This window comes from Rhipicephalus microplus, chromosome 5 (genome assembly GCF_043290135.1).
Source record: "Rhipicephalus microplus isolate Deutch F79 chromosome 5, USDA_Rmic, whole genome shotgun sequence".
Classification (NCBI taxonomy): domain Eukaryota; kingdom Metazoa; phylum Arthropoda; class Arachnida; order Ixodida; family Ixodidae; genus Rhipicephalus; species Rhipicephalus microplus.
Window position 1 is genome coordinate 38,659,734 of NC_134704.1, and position 23,444 is coordinate 38,683,177.

The window sequence follows — 23,444 nt, forward strand, 5'->3', positions numbered from 1 at the left end:
TGCAGCGAACGCTAAGCTTCAGCTTCTTTGCATATGAATTAATTTGGTGAGCTTACACTACTCGTGCAAGGGTGGAGCCATAGAGGAGATTATGATAACATAGCTTTTTGCAGCTTTCAAGTGTGAATACACTTTATAAGCGACCCCAAACCATCCACCGCCGTCGGCGGCGTCCGCAGTCTTCTCTCTATCTTTAAAAGAAAGAGGACTTGGCGGGCCGCAGCGCGACGCTCTACCGAATAAAGCCCAAACTCCATAAGCGCGAAAATGCACGTGACAGCGACGAGCGACGCGACGTAGATCATCTTCGCGCGATCAGTCGCTAGCGCAGGCAAACCTCATTCACGCGACGGCTTCGGCGAGCGAACTCCACTGTTGCTGGCATGAGGCCGTCAACTCGCACCAAGAAAACCGCGTAGTGAGCGGTTTCCAATTTAAAAATAAGATATATTGTTGTGTAATGGAACGAAAAGTGTTTATTATTGCCTTGCAGCATTTTTTATATGCGCATGCGTAATAAACATTGCGTTATTTCTTGTTGCGCATACGTGACTCGGGCAGGGTCACGTGCACCTATGTAGTCTTCGTCTTTTCCGGTTTTTCGCTATTGGCTGCTTGAGCCCAGCACTTCCGGGCGATGAGCGACGGTTTCCAAATCTGGGGAACCGAGCGATCGCGCGAAAACGAGCACGCGACACGTCGCGCGAACGCCCTGTTTCGTCGCTCATAGCATCGCTCGTCGCTGTCGCGTGCATTTTCGCGCTTATGGAGTTTGGGCTTAAGCCACGGACGCGACGCTGATATCGGTGTCAGTAACGCGCCTTATACCCCCTCCCCCTTCGCTCGCTCCTCCGCTCTCCTCGCTCGCTGCAGCTGCGCGCGCACCTCTCTCTCTCGCGCGCCCGCCTTCTCTCTCAGTCTCCCGTCGAGAGCGGGTTGTGAGGGGGAGTAAAGTTAAAATCCGTTGGCATTCAACAGTGAGTTAACGTAAACTCCCCCGTGTGATCAAATTGCAATTCCCAGGAACCATTACACCATAAAGGCACCATAGTGTGATTAATAAATATAATAGTGCGAATTAATAAATACCCCTCATAGCATCACCCCTTGTATTCGCACTTAACCATGTTCACCCTAGGGGAAATGTTTGGGATTTTTTTAAGTTCGTCGTCTACTCATGTGCGTGATCGGCTTCGAAGTGAAGACCGCAACAACTGTCTCAAGTTTGATTGAACTACCTGACTGAGGCTTAATTACCAATACACTGAGCTGTCTTGACTTTGTTGATAAGGCTTCAATTAAAATACAATTATCTCGGACGCAATTAGCAAAGAATTGAGCAGTATGAAGCTAATAAACGTAATCCTAATTAGCAGGATACTAATTGTCACAATGTTAGTAAAGATTAATTAACGTGGTTTACTTAGCGTGCTCATAAATAATGTCGCGTTAATTAGCATAGTTTAGTTAGCTCATTATCTAGCATGAATTAGTTATCCTGGTTCTAGCTTTACATGGCTTCATCAGCATGGTCTTTTTAAGATGTGGCGTAATTACCTGGGGCCCACCACGGCTTGGCGTAATTAGCTTGGTCATAGCATGTCCTGACCTAACTAGCAAAGTATATACCGTTCAGCTAAATAGCTAATTAGCCGGCCGCCCCTGCTTAGATGTTAGCAGCTGATGATAACAAAGACGACGCACTGAGCAGAGCGCTTGAGTGTACACGCTGACACGTGGCCTCGCTAGAATGTGCAAACCGAAACGTGACCTCGGATTTAGCTGCCGTTGCGATGTTGTAAGACGCTTGGCCAGTACTGATCTCAGAGGCCAATACGCTGATTATTCTAAAACAGGCTTAGTGCGAGCATTACAAGCTTTAAAATAAATTTAAACACCCCTGCATCTGAAACGTATCATCACGAAAAGTTTCTGACACCTTTAGTGGATGGGTGGAAATCTGCCCTCTGTGGAACGACAAACAAATGAAATAAGATGCCTCTGGTTTGAAAACACCATCCAACTTATTCGACCGTCCTTGAAGTGATGACTGGTACCATCGTAACCAATAAAACGCAGCGTGCTGAGGGTGGATTCGACCTTTTCGTCCTGTTGGCTCATTCATAAGAGGGTGTAACCAAAGCTCGGGAATATCCCGAGTATCGCGAAACTCAGCCGATCCTTCATAGAGCCTCTGTATAGCTTACTTTGTTACGCTGGTTCCGACGCGATGTTAACTTAACAAAGAATTTTTCTAAGCTGTGCCTGACCCGTTAATAGCAGTAGGAGCAACGGCACCTTAAGAAGCTTGGTTGGTATCAGTTGATTAGTTGTGGTCTTGTCACTCACTGGCATTGAATACGTAAAGGACCCCCCACCTGTGCTTTTTTATGTCATTAAGCAGTGAAGATGTTTAGAAGCAGTGGTGTGTTTGGAAAAAATGTTTACCTATTTTGAGTGCTTCGTACTCAGCTTAGGCCGTCCCACTAAATATCAACCCCCAAGTGAAGGGAGCGTTATTGTAGCACGAGTGTGAACCATTCTGAGTATTTAGTATCTGCTATCAGAGTGCGTAAAGCCGTCTCGTGATAGACATCATGCACTCCCTATAAAGGTCGTAGGTTTATGCCTGCCAGCGGCATGACTTTTCATCCTTTTGGGGTCTTTCCGTCTATATCACGATTGCTACAATACACACAAAACTGCACATTTAACGTTCCTTTTACCTCCCCCGGCTTCATTAATGGCTGATTTATATTAAGGTAACGCATAAGTAGCCCAAAATTCTATACACGTGCTACACATGCGACTAAACAACTAGCTGGAGCACGTATCTGATTTCGAGCGGAATTTCGTGTTTTGAACGGCAGTGGTATTGATATCTGTAACAATCCGCGCACCGATTTATGTCGTTAACAGGAGTCAGTGTGCGACATTTGGACGTTGCCCACAGAATTACCTATTCTATCCCCTACCTCTATCTCTCACTTACGGAGATCGAGCAACTTAACAGACTAATTCGTAATGCCTATAAAACTGCGCTCCATCTCCCTAAATCAACAGCCACGGATAAAGTACTTCATCTTGGGGTGCACAACACTCTAGGAGAGCTTGTAGAGGCGCATCTTATCAGCCAATATTAAAGACTATCACTCACAGAAACAGGGCAGGTACTCCTGCGCCGACTTGGAATCAACGTTCCTGGTCACACCACGGCCACGCACGCAGTTCCCATCACTGTTAGCAGCAACCTATTAATCCCGCCACTCCCCAAAAATACTCACCCAGAACATAATCGGGCGCGACGGGAAGCTCGAGCCAAGTCCCTTCAGAAGCGCTTCCCTTCTAATTCTCCCGCAGTCTATGTAGACGCGGCCGAATATGTATATCATCGAGCTTTCGCGGTAGCCGTCGTAGATGGATTTCAAAAAGTGGTCGCTAGTGCGTCCCTTCCAAATTCAACAGAATCCCTGAAAGCAGAGGAGGTGGCAATTGCTTTAGCCATTGTTCACTCCTCCGCTGAGTATATTTTTTCCGATTCAAAAACTGCAATTCGTAATTTCGCCACTTTCCGAATTCATTCCCCGGCTGTTAAAATTCTTGAATCATCTCCTCCGCCTGATCGCCTCATCACCCTCCTCTGGGTCCCTGCGCACTGTGGACACCCATGCAGGCAACACGGCCACTCACACCCAAGCCCGAGCACTCGTTAACCGGGCTCACAGCAACCTGCCTTCGCTTCGAGGTGCCAGGGATCGACTACTCAGCTATCACGATATCACGCTATTTTACCGAAATTCTCGCCTGACGTATCCCCCGCCACATGAATCTCTCTCCAGAAGTGACCAGGCTTTGTGGGGCAGACTTCAAACGGCCACAGTGACGACTCCTTTTCTTCTCTCCCTTTTTTACACATGGCGAAACCTCGCCTCTTTGCAACTTATGTCCTAGCACCAGGGCTGACTTCCAGCACATATTTCTGAATTGTCCAAACAAACCCAAGCCTCCGGGGCAAGGGTCAGAACACCAGGAGCGATGGGGGGCTGCTCTGCGCAGCTCGCAACCGGGTTTACAGCTCCGGACAGTGAGCTGGGCCAGAAGGGTCGCCGAAGCACAGCAGTGTCCGGCCACCTAGAGCGGCCCGAGGGCTCATCGTCATCCTGATTCCACTTCCCCTACCAGACCCCCTCAAATGATTCCTTCGTGAGTCAATAAAGTTGATTACCTACCTACCTGGACGTTGCCCAGCACCGGCACGCAGTTAGAGCCGCTCTCCGCGTAGCTATAGACGCGATCGCCGATGAACTTGATATCGTGACGTCACAGCGTTCGCAATTGTCACGCTAGTAGCGCACTCGAAGAAGCTGGGACGTGCGTCGTTTAGGTCCTCGGTCTCCGCTGCTCCTTTGCTCGCAAGGATTCTACACCAAGACAGCTTCGCGCGTTACACGTGCCGCATTTCGACGGCAGTCCGCGTTCTTTGGGGTGACGTTAAGCCTATTTCCACCCATTCTGTCGGCATTCACGCCGCAGTTATATACCTGTCACACAGATGGTTCTCGTGACAGGCAGCCAAAGAAAATGGGAGTGTCGAGTGAGTGAGGATATAGTTCTGTCGAGGTCCTAAGCGCGTGGTCTCACACTTAGCGGACGGCTTCGCGAGCGCTAAACGAAGGTGCGCGTTCACCGAAAGTGAATTGCGCAGTACTAACCGGCAGGGGTCGAGAGATTAACGTGCGACATTCCACCTCGGGCGAGCTCGTCCTGACAGGGCGAATTCCTGACATTGCCGGCGTATCAGAGCCCCGACGCAAGGCCATAATGAAGGCGCGCCTTCAGCGCTTTCATTGCGTGTGTGTGTTGTATTGTAGAAAGAGTTTTCTTTGACGTCATTTTTGTTTTGTACGTTCGCATACGGGTCCTAACCTTATTGCGTAAACCGTGACACCATTGCTTGTCTGTTTTTTTAGTGTTTCTTTCGTAATTTCAGTTTGCGTCACAGCGCGATTAAAAAACCACTCTTGTACTGTCGTGTCATGGTACACACAAATGATACTAAGCTTTTATCAGTTGAACTTTATACGAATTGAAAGATAAAGGAGAAAACGAAAAAGCAACAACAGAAAAGCAGAGCGTCAATGAAGACATGTATATTGGTTGACTATTTAACGTGAAATAGCTTAACCCGCAAAAAAATTTGCGCTGAAAATATAATGGCTTGATCACAATTTATGAAGCCTCATATATTTTACGGAGAAACCAAAAGAAATTCCCGAATTCACATCTTCGAGACCAATGAAATCGTAAAAAAAAGATGTAAGCAGTTTGCAGTAAGTCTTGCAAAGCCTAAGGCACAGCTATGCACGAGTCTGTCGCTGCTCGTACTTCTCGTCGACCGACACGTTTTAAGGCCGTTCCACGCGCTTCCCTCACAGCCGCAACGCCCGTGCCGGGACCCTTATACCGCACGCAAGTGAGGGACAAATAGGCTAATTGGCGACGCTGCGGAGAGTAAAATAGCGTTGCCAATGAGCTTATTTGTCCCCGCTTGCGTGCGGTATAAGGGTCCCGGCACGTGCGTTGCGGCTGTGCGAGAAGCGCGTGGAACGGCCCTTATGCGCTGGTTCCTCATAGGGAGTATACGCAACCAGGCTATATAAGCAGAAGTTGCACGTGATGTGTCCGTCCATGGTCGTGGCTTAGCGTCCAAGCATGAGTGGCTGGCTAGGTGGTGAGGTATCTCGTTGCTAGACGACGCGATGCTTGCTTTCTCTTTCTTTTCTCTGTCTTTCTTTATTCATCTTTCTCTCTTTTGTTGGTGTTCTCTCCATTTCTCTTTCTTTTTCCCTCTGTATCTTTTTTTCTACTTATCCCTGTGTTTCTGTTCTGTGGCAGCAAGATGGCGAGCTGCACCACTTGGTTGACCTTCATTTTGAAAAGTTTTGTTCAGCGCACCGAAACTTCGACAAGATGAAGACTGGGCAATACAGCGCTGTCCTGTCTACTTTATCTTGTCCAAGTTCGAGTTCGTTTAACAAAATTTTTCAAAATGATCTGTTTTACGCTTTACTCTCTGTCATTCTCCTTCCCCGCCTCATCAGCACATCTGCTCCTCGCACTCAATTCCCTTTCCCGCCCACTTGCCACACTTTATATGTAGAGGTAGATCCCAAACTTGTGTCTCACACCCACGCTGGGGGAATGGCCAAGAATCGGGTAACGACTGTAAAAGTCTACGCTATGCTCCGAGAGCGTGCTTTAATTTGGTGCCGTTTTGTCCATGCCTATTACTGACCATTCTAATACTCATCTTGGTAAATGCCATGAAAGAGAAAAAAAATATCCGAGTGGACGGAACGCTCGCCTTCAGATTGTGGGTACGTTGGTTCGAATCCTGCATTGTGAAGACATTTTTTTTTCTCGGCGCAAACTTTTTTCTTTTTTATTCTCTCTTTCATTTTTTTTTCTTTTTTATCTCTCTTTCCATACTCCTTACCAAGGTATTATAGTCACCACCGTAGCAGTGTGAGTAGTTAAAATAGTCCAAAGTTCGTGCCACATGTCCGTTTCGACGACGACAGTTTTCGGCCACGGCAACACACTTTACATTGAGCTAGAATAGATACACTGTCAGAAATATACTCGGAATATTATGAAGGGTTCATTGCGCGTACCATGCTTATACGGGAAGCAAACACATCAACAAAATGTTATGCAGGGGACGTATGACATAATACTCGAAAATGCTTTTTTTTTACTTATGCTCTAAGCCATCAGTCTCAAACAATCAGTCTGCCGGCCGCCTGCGGCCCGTAAGGCTCTTGGTTGAGGCCTGCGGCCCACATATGACGGTCTTCGCCACACTTTTTTCTTATTATTTTATTATATGCTGGTAACAGACACAGGCATGACTCGTTAAAGGCATTGTCTCCGCGAGGAGACTGCCTTTAACAATGCCAATATATATATATATATATATATATATATACATATATATATATATATATATATATATATATATATATCAGCGTCTAGATTTGCATAATTTCGGATGTCGGTATCAACATGAATTTGGTATCCTGGCACCAAATCTACTTCAGAAAGGACCTGTATATGAGATATCAGAAATTTTTCTTTTAGTGACAGCGATTGCTAGAAAATTATTTACACTGCAACCCTCACCCCACGCTTCTACCCCTTTCAGCTCTCCGGCCCTAGCGGGACTAAATTGCGTGAATGTGGCTTGCTGGATGAAGGGAGTTCAAGACCCCTGCTCTAAAATAGCACTGATATGTTAGTTATTTCTCAAAGTTACGTCACGATGTGCTCTCACGTGTGTAGTTGGCGACGGCGTCCGTTACTACAGTTGATCATAGCTTCCAATTTGGAATATGGTACATCATTCAATATCCTGGAGCGATGGCGTAAGGGCATACGGACGGAACAATCAATAAGCAAACGATTCACTCCACGTGAATTCTAAATAACTGCGCAGCCTGCTCACAGAAGCCACTAAAACGACGGTGCATAGAGACTGCACTGCCGATGGATCTCTTTGTTAACCGTATCTAAGCTAAGAAGTTGTTTCTAGAGGTGGTTGGACAAGTATAGCCTTTTTTTTTGTAATTGCCGCTTTATGGCATTTTTGCGAAATCCAGTCCTCCAGGCCAGCTATAGACGTTAGGGAGCTTGCAGGGAACGCAGCAAGGTACGTGTGAAAGCTTTCTTCAATGAATTAACACACGATGCTATAGCGTGTCTGCAGGATGGCAACGCGAAGAAAAGAGCTTACTTTCACTGTTTTTTGAGCTTCGTGTAGTAGAACTTTCCATGTTATTTCATGAACACCAAGTGTCTGGTGAACACGTGGAATAGCACGGCTCGGCAAGGAAGAAAACCACTAGAAACTAACGCAATTTTGTTTCGTGTCGCGACGGAATGCGAGGAGTTAGCAATCCGAACGCGACACACGTGGTAAAGAGGCTAAGTTCGAAAGTGTTCGTTCGGGTGCGGGAGCTACACAGCGCGAAGAGGATAACGGCGCGACGAATACCAGCTCTGTCGTAAGTGGCACCACGTGCGGAAAAACAACGAGCGGTATTGGTTTAAAGGCCGTTTTTCTTCTCGGACAAAATATACTACTCAGCAGCTCGGGCGGTAGTGCGTAACACCGTAATGCAGCTCGTAAACAACGCCAGCAATTGCGCCTCACTTCAGCGCAGGTCAAAGTACGCCTCACTTCAGTGATAAAACAGCATAAAGAAAGTTTGAATACAGCACAGAAGCGCGAAGAAAAAAGATCTGAAAAATCCCGTGGGCAATCTCCATTGCCGAAGGCGCCTCCGCCAAAACTCAAGTGGACATCACTCCCGGAGGCCGTGTGTTTCTCTTTGTTTAGAGTGCCGTGCCTCCGAGATGTACTTTAGGGTTCTCCCTGGAGATGCGGTTTGTAGCACCCCCTTGAGGTCAGAGGTGCGAGGTCAGGTGGGGTCAGTAAAAAAACAGGTGCCATGTCGGGAGAAGAGGTAGTGGGGGGAGAAGGGGAGGAGGGGAGAGCACGTTATTGCCTCCCCACCTCCAACCCCGTCTCTTGCATGGCGAGAAAACACGTCGCTCTTTACGACACATGGTCCCCATACAAAGAAAAGTCCCCGGCATAAGGTCCTCGCGCTTCCTAGACAGTGTTCTTTCCACGCAGTTTGGTCGTTCTTTTGTTGCATAACAAACACCAAGACGCGTTCAACGCTGTGCTCTTGCCTCGGCTCTATAGCATCGAGCTTCTCTCTCTCTATTTTTTATCGTCTTCGGCGTAGGCTATAAGATGCCAGCATCGTGGTGTCCAGCCGCGTGTGTTAAATGTCGCGACACCGACACACTTTACTAGTTCCGCGCTTCATTTCCACTTTCCTGCCGACCACTTTTTCTGTTCTCTCCTTCTTTTTAAGATCTCGTAACTACTGCCCTCTTTTGTGCTCACTAAGAAGCATCATACGCTACGGCCGAGTCCACGCAGCAGGCGACGTGTTATATTGGCTTGGCAGTTCCGCGGTGGGCCGCTGCCCGCTTCCACGGCCGCGGTTTTTATGGAGTGCTCAGAAAAGGTGGCAGGAAATAAAGACCACTTTCGTGGCCCCTTTTCGGCTTCCGCCCTGGCGTGGGCTAAGTTTCCTTTTCTGTGTGTGTGCGTGGGCTCTATACCAGTTTTTTTGTCGCGACGCATATGGTGGAACAGTGGTGAGAGCGGTGGCATAGTATTAAACACGTGGAGAGGCCGCAGGCTACGGGCGCTGTGATCCTCTGGTCTTTTGCGCCCGGAGGTCCAAACGAGACGCACAAACAAACACGGCGCAACCACCAACACCTCCCTAGGTTCGCCCTAAAACTATTCCGGTGTTAACGACTACGCCCGTTCCCTGATTCGTCTTCTCAGCCCTGGTTCACTTACTCTCGCTAGCTGGACTGGTAAGGAAAGTGAGTTTCTGTACTGGAGTCGCTGGGCGTGCTCTCTTCTTCCAACTTATTTGTCCCTATGTAGACTAGTGCGATGAACCACTCCTTTTCTTTCTGTTTTTTTTGTTTTGTCGCACTTTTTTATCTTTTACTGCGGCTTGGTAGTATGGGCCTCCCTTGCTTCTCGGTACGGCATCGCCTTGTAGAAGATTCTAAGCCTTTGTCGCGTGATTGCGACGCGCTTGTGGAGAGACAGTGGGCAGTTTAATTTCGTGCCGGAAATGCTTTTACGACCGGTGGAAGAAGTTATCGCTCTGCCGGCTCGCTACTGGCCCGCTGGCTCTTGTGTGGGCCGTGCTTTCATCCTACACCTTGCGCGTATTCACTCGTGAATGATGTTGTTTTTGTTCTGTTTTTTTATCGGTTCCTTATGGCGAGCTCAGTGTCTGGTCTCCACAGAAGTAGCTCATGTCTGTTATCTATGATAAGCAACGTGGTAACGTTACGGCTCTGATAAGAAAGATCTGATAAATGGGATTCTCCATTCAGTCACTTGTAGAGCGGAAATGTGAGCAATTCGTTCCTTTCCTAATTTCCTTGCCGTTCCGCAGTGGAGCTCCCTAGCTTTTTTGTACGAGAAAAGTAATCTTGAAACGATTGAAGCGACGAGCGCTGTTTCTGAATACGAAACACGCTTACTTGTCCCGCCCAACTTGGGAATGCTGCGAGTGCATCGTCATGCAGTTGAAAAGGTTTGAGATGTAGCAATAGTTAAAAAAGTCTGATTGATACGTGAGGTTTAATGTCTCAAAACCACCATATGATTATGAGAGACGCCGTAGTGGAGGGCTCCGGAAATTTCGACCACCTGGGGTCCTTTAACGTGCACTTAAATCGGAGCACACGGGCCCACAACATTTCCACCTCCATCGGAAATGCAGCCGCCGCAGCCGGGATTCGATCCCGCGACATGCGGGTAAGAAGCCGAGATTTTAAAAAAATCTGCAAAATGCATTACAGTCACATAATAGATGAGATGCGCAATAACGACTGCATTGATGAAAATATAATTTTAAAAGTTACTGAACGAAGAGCTCTACTATAACGGTAAACCTTGGCAGGGGCGAAGCGCGCAGTGTGTGCCGGGGTTTCCTACCGCAGAGTTTTTACTCTTTTTTAAAATGCTTTACTCGCTCCCGATCCGCTAACGCACCATCTCTTTGCAGATATGTTTGGAGAAGTGGTGTTTCAAATAGATGACTTTACCATAGAGATGCACGTTTTTATTTCTTGTTGTAGATAAGAAACTTTACCGCTTTTGTAAGTTTCGTCAGGGATTCGGGCACCGCTTCTAATCCAAAGAATGTTTTAGCCAGTAATGATGAACCTTTAGCTCATATTTCGCACAGTGTGGACCGGTGGTGAGTTGCAGGATTTATGCTCTTTGTGGCGCATACCCCTTTAAGATGGACTACGACAGCGATATGACACGCCGAGAACCTAAGGTACATCACCCCTTATATAACCTGCAATGCTCAGCATGCGATGCGATGTAAGAAAAAAAATGGGCAGCTTGCTCTAAGGGCGCAAGTCCAGAACCATCGACGCAGCTACTGTTCGACATATCTCAAATATGCTGCTACCGATGCCAAGCGTTTGCAAGAGGTGCCAAGTTTTTGCTAGCATTGCTAAGTGTGGCTAGACTTGGTTAGACATGCTACGTGGCAACTTAATACCCGTGGGATCTTGCAGTTTTGGTCACATGTCCAGCTGTTCCGTGGTTTTTGGCGAGAACTTGGGACGGAACCAGCTGTTACATATAGCGTGGGAACATGTTACATGACTATAGCTATTGTGAGATATTGTTATTAGTCACATGACTAAATGTTTGCTGATCTTTAGTCCCGTGACAGAGTGAGTCCATCATAGTTTTTGTATTACGAACCGGTCTCATTGGCGCACGTGTTGTGGCAACTAATAGAAGCCGAGCAGGATGAAGCGAGTGCGCGTCGATTATGATAATGAGAATTTCTGTTCGCACTACTCAGCACTACGAAAACCTCAAGGAGCTCTGCTCTTAAAAGAAACAAACAAAAACATCTCGGAGACTACATTTTTGGGCGAACAAGGCCTATAAAGACGGGCTTAATGTGACGTGATTGCATGCCGCTGCTGAAGCGGGGGCTTAGATCAAACAGAGCGCACCTTTCATACTGATTTCGGGGAAGGGATAAAAAAAAAAGTGGAGCCTAATCCTAATTTCAACGTATCCACGGAGGACATCGAAGATGATGGAAAGTATTCTTGGGAAGAAGGAGAGAGGAAAGAGATGGCAGCATTGATTCTTTCACACTCATTTGGCGAACGACGTCGCCTTTGACGAAATCGGTAGTAACGCACGTGGTAAGATTGCGGACGGACACTTTCCCCGTAGCTACTTCACATGTGCTTTTTTTCTATTTTAACTATTAGATGCCAAGCAGCTCATGGCAGGGGCTGTGTCCATCACTCTCTCGTCCTTCCCGCGGCGTCCATACTCCACCGTGCATCCGCGTCCCATTCCCCTTTTCACCTCTCCTTCACTCTCCCCTCTCTCCCTTCCCTTGGCGTCCACACCCCCAGAGCGCATGCACGTCCCCTCTCCTTTTTTTCCCCAAAAGATCCTCTACTCTACAGAGTGGCACGCTCGACGGAAATACTCTGCTGGGGGGCGCCCCGGTAGTTCCATCCATGGTATAAAATGACGAAGCGCGCGCGCCTCATTTTTGCCTGCGCAATGCAGCGACGAGCACCAGTGTCAATGCCACAGTCAGTGTCGGCGTTAGCGCCAGCGCAAGCCCTCAATAAAACACACCCTCCCCCGTTTTAGCGAGCCATCTCCACGCTGTTTCGGATCTACACGTGATTCCGCTTAGCGGGGGAATGTGCATTTTTCTGTTTCTCTGTCTGGAAACTGCTCACATTTCTAGAACAATGGCGCATGTCTGTTCTTTCTTAACCTTTCGTGGTGACCTTGTGATTATAATGCTCGTCTGCTGACCTGAAGATCGCGGATTCGAATGATGGCCGTGGGGGCAACATTTTCGATGGTGGCAGAAATGACTCAGGTCCGCGTAAGTAGATTTCATCGTTAATATCATCATTTTCAGCTTGTGTTAGCCCAATGCAAGGATAGGCCTCTCTCAACGTGATATCCCGTTTACCTGGTCCTGTTTGAACCGATTCCAACTTATCCGAGCAGGCTTCTTAATATCTTCTCCAGATTTGGGTGCACGTTAAAGAACCCCAGGTGGTCAAAATTTCCGGAGCCCTCCACTACGGCGTCTCTTATAGTCAAATGGTGGTTTTGAGACGTTAAACCCCACAAATCGATTAAATCAATCATCAATTAATATCTTCACTGCCCCAAGTCTCGGGTTTCTGCGTCTGTGGTCTCTATTCCATGGTAACCGATTCTGTTGCTCTTTTTGTCCAGTGGTTGTTTGTTTTAAGCATTGCGTGACCAGCCATTGTCCATGTTTTTTCCGCTTGATATCAGCTAGCTTATCTGCAACTCCCCTTTCTTCTCTTGCCCATTTAAGTCTCTCGGTTAATCAAAATTTCTGAAGCCCCCCACATAGGCGTCCCTCATAATCATATCGTGGATGTGGGACGTTAAACCCCAACAAATATTATCATTTTATGGTAAGGTCAGTTTCCTCAGAACAACAAAATCTCAACTCGTCATTATCTGGTTTCGAAATGACTATTGATATGCACGATTTCACGTTTAAGCCACCGTTAACTGACCATAATCATCACTAGTCACCAGTTAATAGCACTCGCTGACATATGCCAGTAGTAGGCCTACGTTACCCACCATTGTCTATCGATTGGCCGTATTTTAGTCCACAACTAGCCAACGGGAGTCAATGCTTTTTGTTACCTTGCCAACACGAGCCACATTTAGCCGGATCTAACCTGGAGTTCTAGTACGATGCTACATGTTGCAAAAACCAGCTGGAACAGTACCCGGGGCTTATCATATCCAAACGCGAGGGCCTTCCCCACCCAGGGGTCTTCTGCTAGCTTCCTCAGAAGCGACATAAGTGGCCTTGATATGGTCCCCCGAAGAAGCGCTGCAAAACGCCGTCATTGCATAGGCAGAAGAGGTCGCCGCAGACATGCGGCCAGCCCCAAACCCCTGTACTATCTTCAAATGAAGTTGTATTTTCCTGCTCCTAATGAAAAAGAAAAAAGGTGAGCAGAAAATAAAAGATGTAGGTGAAGTAGGAAGAAGGAAAAAACTATATATGTACAAGCAGGGAGGTTAACCAGAATTAGTCCCGGTTCGCTTTCTTACACGGGATGATGGAGGGCGGAAAAAAAGAAAAGAACAAAGGGAGGAAGAGAGTAGAAAGAAAAGAATAAAAGAAGAGAATTCAGCCGGTAATGAACGCTGAAAAGGGAAGCTGTTATGTTAATGATGATGACATTCCGTATAAAGTCATGTTCATCATTATTTCGAGCATCGTCATCGTCAATTCTCTTTATTTTTTGTTATTCATTCCCCCTTATAGTCACGTGACTTTCGTGATTTCTGCTCAGATGCTGCTGCTACTACTACTACTACTACTACTACTACTACTACTACTACTACTACTACTACTGCGGTGACGACGACCACGAAAGCATAGGGTAGGTTAGGACACACTCAATATAAAAAAAAGAATGTGGGACCGGTTCGGAAATCAGATAAGCACATAAAAAAATAAACAAGTTAAAAACTACATGGCCAAACAGTGTAGGATATCTCCGTTTCTTGTATGTCTACTTTAGCAACATCAGAATAAATAAATGACAATAAAGGGGGGGGGGGGGGGCAGCAAACTGGGCGTGAAGATCGGCGGCCTAAATCCCTACGCGACCGAGAGCAGCACAAAGTAGGGAACGTCCTTTGACCCGGCTCTCGAAACCGGCTTCCATCCGGCTTCACCGTGACGCTCCACCGTAGGGCTGCAGATAATGACCGTTGGGCCAAGCAGGGCTCGTGCTACCATCCTTTCCTCCCCCGCCTCCCCATCAGCTCGCGTTATAGCTTCTCCTTTTCGTCGCCTTTCCCTTGATAAACCCTGCCAGCCTATACTCGTTCCCTGGTTTTGCTCATCCCTTTTCCGCCATCTCGATACCTCCATTCTGTGGGTTCTTAGCTAAAGCCCGCTGCTGCAGGAGATGTCTTGGACGGCGGGCGCCAAAAAGCCGGGAAGCTTTTGTTTCGCACTCTTCGCGGTCGACAGCGACGAGAGAATCGGGAACCGAAAGCCGTCACCTCTTCACGTAGCGAGTAAAAAGTGAACAAAAGGAATCGTTACGCCCTTTTTGAGTCCTTAAACCAGTGCAGTGGCTCGAAGAACTGGAACTAGCGTCAAGTTGTGGTTTGTGGTGTATTATGCCCCGAAATCACTACATTAATTTCGAAAATTCTAATATGACGTGGCACTTATATCCAGTAATCTCGTATGAAAACACAAGAAACATGTGTTCTCGTATGATCATACAAGATTATTGGATAGGTGTCATATACGTCACATGAGATTTTCCGATAATTATGATTAGCAGGTAAATGCTGGATGTTCTCCAGCATTTTGCCTTCGTGGAAATGGGGTCACCGAGACACCAGGATTCGATCCTACGACCTTCGGGTTTGCATTCTAGTACCTTAGACCACCGCGGGGGCGGGGGGGGGGGGCGACTAGCGTAAAGTAGTCAGCAGCGTAGCGGGGAGACCACCGGGAGCAGCACCTGCTTTTGCGAATAACTTGACGCAAATATATTAATTTATTTGTTGTGTGTTGTACATAACAGCTGGCCTGTGAGGAACGCGCAGCACAGTCATCCTACGCTCTAGCTGCCTAAACTACAGCGTCACCAGGTGGTGTGAGGTGTACAAACATGTCGCTGGTGGTCATGCGGTCTTGAGTGAAATTCCTGAAAGGTATTTGCTGTTACTACTGCTATTTTAATTGACCTTTATGATTTTTATTATCAACATTTATAAATAATTAGGTGTGCATTGCTGAATCCAGTGCATGGTAGAGTTGAGGCTTTGGGTTCATCTATCTACCAAGATGAAGTGAGGGACTGTGAAAAAGTTTGGCTAGCTCAGGCTTTTTATAATGCGTAACCAAATCGAAGTGCTCACGTGTTGTTGCAATCATCTCTCATCTAAATATCGCCCAGACAGGAATCGAGTCAGCGAATTTATCATGAGCATTCATTTATTATGCGATCCCGGGCTTCACAAATGCTTCAGGAGCTTCGACTGGACTACGCAGTTTTATCACAGCGAGCAGATGCAGTGGTTGGGGCAGTAGCGTATGGAGGGGGATGGGAGTGCGTAGCGTTTGAAGGGAATCCAATATCGAGCTCGCGCCGTCAATGGTGATGTGGCCGTGCGCATAGGTGGTTTTTGGAAAGGAGTTTAAATTCTGGCAGTGTTGGGGCTGTCTTGCTCTAGTCTCCCCTTTCCCTCTACATGTTACCTACAATCCAACCTCTCTTCAGCGAGACGTTGGCCCGAATTGCAACTCTTAGCGACGAAGGCATTGAATAAAATAGAATTGCCGTATAGTCGTAACTGCTGTCGGTTGCCTGCGGTTGTCACAGCGCATGGTATAGTTGCTGTACAATAAAGAATGAAAATGAAAATAAATTCAAGGAAAGATTCTAAAGGCAAGAAATTTCAGCCATAAAAATGAAAAGGTAAGTCTTTGAAGATATTACTGTAGGTGGTGTATATTGCCATCTGCAAGCAATGAGTCCAGGACGAGAGCCGCTCTTGCCCGGGACCTATTACATTGAAGGCCTAGCGACAATATTTGTATAGAGGGACCGTCATCGAGAAAGTCATATAATGACCTTTTATCATACCAAAGGCTATCTTATTTCTTTGCAAAGCCCCCAAGGAGACGTCCCACGTCTGGACGCCGGTGATGCCATGCTGCATGCAAGAGTGCGGAAACTAATGAATACTTCCGACCTTCTCGCTTATTTGCGCACAGCTTTGGACAATGTTTGCAATAAGCTGGACATCCATAACGCTTTATAAGTGCTGTATATAACGTACATACGTATTATTGAACTCTTAAGGTCCCGCGAAACGATACGTTGATCATATTTTTAAGCTCGGCGTCAGTAAAATGTCTAGAACCATAGAAAAGCTACCTGAAACACGCAAGGTACAGACGCATTTTGCTGCTAGCTGACTCGGCAGCGAGGCCTGCTGGCTCAGAATTGAATGCTACGAGCAAACACACGCAGACGCACGCACTGAATCGGTGGCAATGAATCGGTGGCAGCATAAAAGCACATTACACTGCGTTTTTAGGTCGGTCGTCCCACTTCCAAGCGCCACACTGTACTAGCCGGTACCATACCAGGCAGTATAGAATACACTCGCAGAGCACTCTCACTGATTATACCGAAATACACCGGGGCCCCTTCATGTTCGGGGCGAAGTGTGACTACACGGAGCAATAGGAATCGTATTCTGTATTACGTGGTAGGGTACAGGCCCCGCAAGAACATTTCTGACCAATGTAGCCTCGATGGCGATTTGGCTGATGAGCTTAGGGTGAATGGTGCGACGTTTTGACACTTGCCATGCTGTAGCTGTTTAATTCAGCACCTTGCCACTTCCTGCCACACGCAAAGGCAGCTAAATACGTCTCTATTAGGTTCCACTCCATGCTACAGCTGTACAGGGCCCTATTTCTGGGTCTATTGCGCTACAGCTTGCCGGTACTGACTAACACTTGCAAATCCAATACTCATTCATTGGAGAGTTTGAAGGGTCAGGCACTGCGTATCTGCCTAGGACTGCCCCGATGCGCTTCTACTTATGCCACAATCATGCTTGCCAAAGACCATCCGGTCAGGACATTTAGAGTTGTGGATACCCTCAGAGCGCACATTCGACGTGCTAGCCGTGTGCCCGACCACCACTTGGCCCTTATACCCTCCGGAAGACCACGTGCTACGTTTTCAGACGTCTTAGCCAAGCACCTAAACAGCATTCCATCAGGATATACGCCAGCTACGAGAAGGGCGTGTTCTTTGTGGTGCCTCGACCAGCCGCAAGTACGTCTAGAAATTCCGGGTATCAAAAAGAAAAGCAATAACTCCAGAGTAGCATTGAAGCAAGCAACACTGCTATTACTACGTGAGTTGTACTTGGACCGAACGCAGATATACACTGATGGGTCCGTCTCGTCCAGCAGCTCATCAGGTACCGCTGTAATTCCAGCTGCAGCAATGACAATCAAATTTAAGTTGTCGCATATGACTACATCTACGGCATCAGAGCTTGCTGCTATAAAGGCTGCTTTACAAAATCTCGTTCAAGAACGTCCAGGAAAATGGGTCATATTCTGTGATTCGAAGGCAGCGCTTCAGAGTTTGCAGTCTGCCATGCGCAGGAGGAGTCATGGACAATTGGTACAAGAAATAAGACACTGCCATCATGAAGCTCTAGCACGAGGGCATGATATTATATATCAATGGCTGCCTGGACATATCGGTATTACCGGAAATCAATTAGCCGATGATGCAGCCCGCTCAGCCCATGAAGGAACCCGCGTAGCCCCGATTCCTCTATCAAGGAATGATGCAGCAAGACAACTTTACCTGCTTGCTCGAGATCTTACACGCACGTTCTGGTCGTCTGGCAGCTTCCAAAGGTGTCAATTTTATGAACTGAATCCTTCGCTCAAGATAAAGCTACCATCACAACTTTCCCGCTCCGATGCGACACTGTTATGCCGCCTTTGGTTGGGTGTTGCATTCACAAAGGTGTACTCCTTTCGCATTGGTATGGCAGACACTTCTACATGCGACTACTGCGGAGCTGAAGAGACCATTGAACACGTCCTGTGCAGCTGCGCTTGCTACGACACACAGCGATGCCAGCTCCGGATGGTTTTGAATCAACTTGACCCCGGACCAATTTGTGTGCAGAAGATTCTTGGACCTTGGGCATCTGTCTCAGTTGCGCAGAAAGCGACTAAAGCACTGCTACTTTACTTAGTCAACAAACCTGAGCGACCGCCTGTAGACTGTGTGTGCTCCCCGAGTGTGCTAGTGATTGTGTGTACCTTCTCATCTTTCTGCAACCTCTTTTCTCTCCTTCATCCCTTCCCCAGTGCAGGGTAGCAAACCGGATGTGCGTCTGGTTAACCTCCCTGCCTTTCCTTGCATCTTTATCTCTCTCTCTCTCTCTCTCTCTCTCTCTCTCTCTCTCTCTCTCTCTCTCCACTGTACGTTTTTTTTTCGCAAGTGTTGTGTGTAGGCGGATTGATATAAAATTTTTGTGTGACTGTGCCGAAAGAGCGTGGCGTAATACATTGGAAGTACAGCTCAGTGAGGAAACGTTCGCAGGTGGGCTGCATCACTGTACCTTCTTACCTTCTACAAATCTGGAAATTGTAATTTGGCAAAGCGAAAAAAAAGAAGGTATACCCACTCTTTAATTATTTCGCCGCTGTTCACCAACAACAGAACATAACAAACTTCCATCATCCACATTTTTTCTCTCTTCCTTTCTGACAAGTAGCGCTTAAGCCAAGCAGGAAAGGACGAAATTCCTACTGAGTCCTATTTCTTCTTTTTTTCTCGGTCCTATAGAACTATATACGGTTTACGATTCTCCGCGTATAAATCCTTGTTTTGCTGGGCGGGACCCTGCACAAAGATGGCCGCTTTATGCGTTCTTTTTTTTTCTTCCCGTTGGGACAGACCGGTGGATGTCGCGGGTAATTTTTTTCTTTTTGTTTCTTTATTACGTCGTATTGAGCTCGCAATTGTTTTGCCGGCACACTTGCTTACCCTCCATAAAGGTCTGTTCTCGTTTTCCTTGTTTATTTATAACGTCAACTGTATACGTTACAATTTGCACAAGCTCTGTTTTAGTGTTCTTTCAGCTCCTCCGCTTCGTGCTTTGGCTTTTTTTTTACTGTTACGTAGTATACCCGTGCCAGATAGAAGGAGACACATCCAGCCGGAAAAAGAGTGGGCATCTATCTCAGTCTCCTATAGGTTGTGCGCGGCCCGCTGACTTTAGCAATGGAGCGCGCCGCTATAGTTCTTGATTGTGATGTACGATCCACCAATGGAGATATCCGGCCCGTCTTGAAATTAAATTAAATTGCCATTCTTTCTCAGCCACGATGGACACTGTGCGCCCACCGGAGTGACGTATAAATGGACGCGGTGTTCTCTCGTTTCGTATCTGTTTATTACTTTTATTGGTGCGTGCAGTAGGTACTCGCAGCCGGATTGAGGTCATGTTTTGTCTTTCCGGTTCTTTAGTTTAGGCTTCGGGCAAACAAACGGAAAAAGGGTGTACACGGATACTGTGGCCATGGTATTGCAGTAGCTGTTCCATGTGTTCTTGTTGGAAGCTAACGCTTTTATTGAAAGCTTCCGGCTGTAAAACTACTTTCAGGTCTATCTTGAAAGCACTACGCCATGCCTTAACTGCATCTGGGTACGTTTATTCGTGTTTCTTTTTCCATTGCAGCCACTGTATTCGCTTATACTACTTCGCACCCTTTTTGTAAGCTATGTTTAATTCGAAAGTATGCTCTAAAAGCTCGCTGTTGCCTTGTTGTTTGAAAAGTATGCGTTAACTTTATTCTTTCTTCAGAACCTCACGTTTACGAAAAGGGTGTTAGCGACATATTTGCGTGCTTTCGTACGCCTGCTCACCAAATATATATAGACTGCGTGCAAGAGAAAGACATCGTGTCTAATTCTGTGTGCAATATTACACGGCGACGCCTTCCCCCTTTTTAACCTATTAGAATCGAAAACTACAACACCAAAGAAAATACGTTAAGCAAAAGAACACCGTACCTTGTGGTCATTGTTTTCTTCTATTACTCGCCCAGACCCATCAATTCACGTCGTCGACCAATGTTTGCAATACACGCATGCTGTGCCGGCCCGCATTTTGTCGAGAACGTTCCCGGTTTCTTTTTACTTTTGTCCCTCGCGTGTTCCTCTCGTGCTGCTTTTGACACGAGCATAATGGGAGGCCCTTGTTTTGCTGCGCAGTAAGCGCTTCAAAAGACTTCGCAGGTGCGCGGGCACGAACGCAGCGAACGTTCAAAAGCAGCGCGAGTTCCCGTGAGCTCAAGCTGTGTACCAGGCTGTTTCGCCGGCACGACAAGCGGAGCAGCAGCTATACGTCCTGCGCTAGCAACTAATTTTTACGGCCAACTCATGCCGCTATTCAGGGCACTTTGTGTTTCTTATTCCCAACTTCCCTTCAATAGAAGAAAGTGTATATCGGCAAAATCTAGTTGAGCTTGTTCCCGGTGTTGGCTAAAATGGGCGCGTGTAGTTGACAGGTATATAACGAAGCGAGCTCCCGTGTTTTTTCATTTTAAACATCCCGTAGTGTGGGCTATCGTGCCTCGCTTTTTCGTCTTATCAACGATGAAGTGGGAGAATGTTGAGGTGAAACAAAACAAAATGTCTTAAACACATTGTTGGAGCTGCATATCCGCCTTCATTAGCTTTCATCAAAGTGATTGATGTTGGAAGCTGAGCGTTTCCCGTCAGGCTTTTCTTTCTTACCCTTTTCCTTTTCCCCTTGTCGACTATCGTCCTTCATTTTCGTCATAAAACATCTCTCTTTCTCTACATCTTTGCAAACTTTGCGTAAGCGGAAAAAAGAATGCTCAGGGCGCTTGACTGGAGATGGGTGAATGTACGCCATGCAGCTGATAAAAATAAATGTGCAAACTTAGAATAAAAAAATAAAAATATACCGCAAAGGAGAGGCTACCTTTTCGATACAGGAACCGTATGTAGACAACAAGGGTGGCAAAGTGGTAGAGGGCATAGGCATGTACGGAGGTCTCTATTATAAGGCGTAAAGTTTCACCGTATATACACCCTCTGCCTTGTTGATTAGTTGAGTCCGAAAGAAAAATGAGTCTCTATAAGTTTTATAGTGGTTTAAGAAATTAAAATGAAGTTACGACGAACTTATCACCGCGGCTTTCTATTGGTACTCGGTTTTCCTGGGGTAAAAGTAGCAATTACATACCTGAAACCCTACAGGGACTTTTGAAATCGAGACACTCGCCATAAGATGAGAAGAGGACGGTGGGCAAAATAAAAATAATAAAAACGTTTCAGGCACGCCTGTGATTGGTCAATGAAACAGTCTTCTCTCTAGTGACCACACCAAGGAAGCCCCGCAACACTTTACGAAAGTACTTAGAATTCACTGCGGAACAGTGGTCGAGGCTGTAATAAACATGTGGGGCAAACGGCGCTGCAGGGCGCATCAAAACGGCGCTTTCATTTCACCGACAGCCGAAAGTGGCTTGCTCTGCTCCCGGTAAAATGAAACGAACACGGTTAACGGCTGATTTCATGATCGCAATTGCATCCCGGGTAAGGTTACACTGGTAATTTAGAGTTCAATAAACAACAGAGTTATGCGTATCTCATTTCGGTAATACCGAAGTAAATCCTCTTAGTACTTTACCTTTCGATCAATGGTCGTCTCCTTATTTAGTTTATTGACGCGTGTTCCCAGGAAGAGGCATGTGGCTTAGCCGAGCCTGTGCTATTTAGAACCCTGCAAACCAGAGTGGGTCATTTTCTTTGAACGGAACACACGAACGTGGTACATGTTCATTTATGGTTTATTCCACTGGCACGCTGGCTCATCGCACGTTTTCTTTTTTGTTTCACGCAAGCTAGACTCCTTGGCAGACATCGGTTGGTGCTTAGCTAATCAAAACTGCTTCGAAATGCACTATCTTTCTTTTGATTAAATCTTTCACCCAGCATGACTTACACAACTCCGGCGCTCACCAGCTACTTGCATAGCTTGGTCGCGCTTCAACAATTGTTGCTTTTTCTTTTGGTATTGGGTTGAGGCAGTTCATCGGGTTATCTATGACCACTATAGTACAGTCGGGAAGACAGGCCTGAAATCGGAAGAAGTCTTCTGGGCAAATCGGGGGATTGGACCGGTACGAAATTGAGTAAGCAGTCCTTTGAAGGCAACGCCAGGGGTCCTCAGCAGCAATTATGCTGAAAAACCACAAAGGCCTTAACATTGCACTTTTAACGATAACGGCACAGATCCGGCTGAGTACGAGGTAGACTTCGCGCTTCCCCTAAAAAAAGTAAAGGAGAGGGGAGGTCGTCCATTGTCCAAGTGAACCTCTACCTCAACTGCGCATCATCCACGCAATCCTGAGTCAGCTCAGTTTTACAACGGAAACAGAGAGAAGTGCGAAAGAAAGGGGCCACTTACTACATAAAGACAACGGTGACCAGTCGGTGACCACTGGTGGCCAGATGGACATTAGTGGTGAACCTTACTGTGTACATTTCAGCTAATAGTTAGGTGTTCCAGACATGCTTCCTGGGCCACTGCCACCACGTGCTCCATGAACGCTGATGGAGGTATGCTAAAGAGAAGTTTAATTACTGCCTGAACTGCCTGGTCATGAAGGGACCTCCGCTCTGGCTTCTTGGAACGCCTTGGTTTCATTTAGGCGAGGTTGACCCCCAATTCTTGGGTGATTGATTGATAAGGAACCGTGCGCCAAGGAAAGAAAAGTCACAAGAGCAACGAACAAAGGGGAGGAAGAGATGTAGGACGAGAAAGGGAAAGGGAATGGAATACGCGTTAGGCACATGGTTTGAGCGTACCGAGAGTTATCGGGTAAGGCGTTAAAAAGCAGGGAGCTATGGCGCAGCTATCACGCGAGAGCGGCACTTCCAAAACCCCTCACTCGAAAAAATCTGCACAGCTATTTTCGCCGTCATTCTCGCTTATTCATTCTCGATCCACCCTCTGGTGGCTCACCTCGATTCCTTCTTTCTGCATTACTGAGATCTGGTCTTCTTACGGTACTCCACGGTTTTGTTTACCGTCTTTTCATAGCGATGCTGCCAGCGGTTGTGCTTTTATCGTGCCTCTTGAC

General features: G+C 46.9%; 1 protein-coding gene across 2 annotated transcripts in view; it reads left to right on the plus strand.

The window, feature by feature from the left end:
* LOC119174687 (glutamate receptor ionotropic, kainate 2) overlaps positions 1-23,444 on the plus strand; it is a 356,865-nt gene that overhangs the window by 285,863 nt on the left and 47,558 nt on the right. The gene's annotated exons all lie outside the window — the stretch shown is intronic.